This window comes from Gracilinanus agilis, chromosome 1, assembly GCF_016433145.1.
Source record: "Gracilinanus agilis isolate LMUSP501 chromosome 1, AgileGrace, whole genome shotgun sequence".
NCBI classification, from domain to species: Eukaryota; Metazoa; Chordata; class Mammalia; order Didelphimorphia; family Didelphidae; genus Gracilinanus; species Gracilinanus agilis.
Genome location: NC_058130.1, coordinates 96,232,993 through 96,233,697, shown reverse-complemented (window position 1 = coordinate 96,233,697; position 705 = coordinate 96,232,993). Strand labels below are relative to the sequence as shown.

The following is a 705-nucleotide window of genomic DNA, read 5'->3' as shown; positions in this document are numbered from 1 at the left end:
AGGGGAAAATTAAAGTGAAAGCGAGGGAAAAACAAACCCACAAACAGATTGCTGTTGGGCTGGGCGGGCCAGAGAGCCGTTTTCCTTTGGGTGCTTTCCCCAGCTCCTGGGAGGGTGCCGAGGGGTTGGGCGAGCTCCTCCCCCCGCCATGGGGAGGGGAGGGGAGGGGAGGGGAGGAGAGGGTGGGGTGAGGCGGCTCGGCCCGGCCCCCTGGCCTCCTCTCCCAGGCCTGGCAGCTGGTAGCCCCAAACCGAGGGAGAGGAACGCCTAGCGTCCCTAGCCCAGTCCAAGGAGGCTGGAGGACCCGGGCCCGGTCCCCGAGAGATCTCTCCGCACAGGTAAGAAGACGAACGCTTGCGGGTCCCGGGAGAAAGGCCGGAGAGGGTCACTACCAGGGACCTGAAAGCTACTGAGGCGGGAGCTGTGGGACGCAATGCCAGGGGACAGGGTGAGGTTAGGGCAGCCCAGGTGGGGGACGCAGTAAGGGGGGACAGGTCGTGGACAGAGCGGATGGGGCTGCGCTGTCAAGACACAGAGCAGGCGCGGCGGGGGATTGTCCGGGGGATAGATTGTGAGTGAAGAGGTGTAGGGGAGGGGGGTTCTACCAGGGCACAGCAGCAAGGGTAGACCCAATGAAAGAAAGTCAGGGGGATAGCTTGTTCTTGGAGGGATGGGGAGGCACAGACTAGCAGGGGCAGGAACAGT

At 64.0% G+C, this 705-nt stretch overlaps 1 protein-coding gene across 1 annotated transcript in view; it reads left to right on the top strand.

The window, feature by feature from the left end:
- The first annotated feature begins 260 nt into the window (after window positions 1–260).
- The window catches only part of ALS2CL (ALS2 C-terminal like), a 78,238-nt gene continuing 77,793 nt past the window's right edge, over window positions 261–705 (top strand). The window contains exon 1 of the mRNA XM_044681737.1: window positions 261–338. The gene's annotated coding sequence lies outside the window, so the exon portion shown is untranslated. The remainder of the gene's footprint in view (window positions 339–705) is intronic.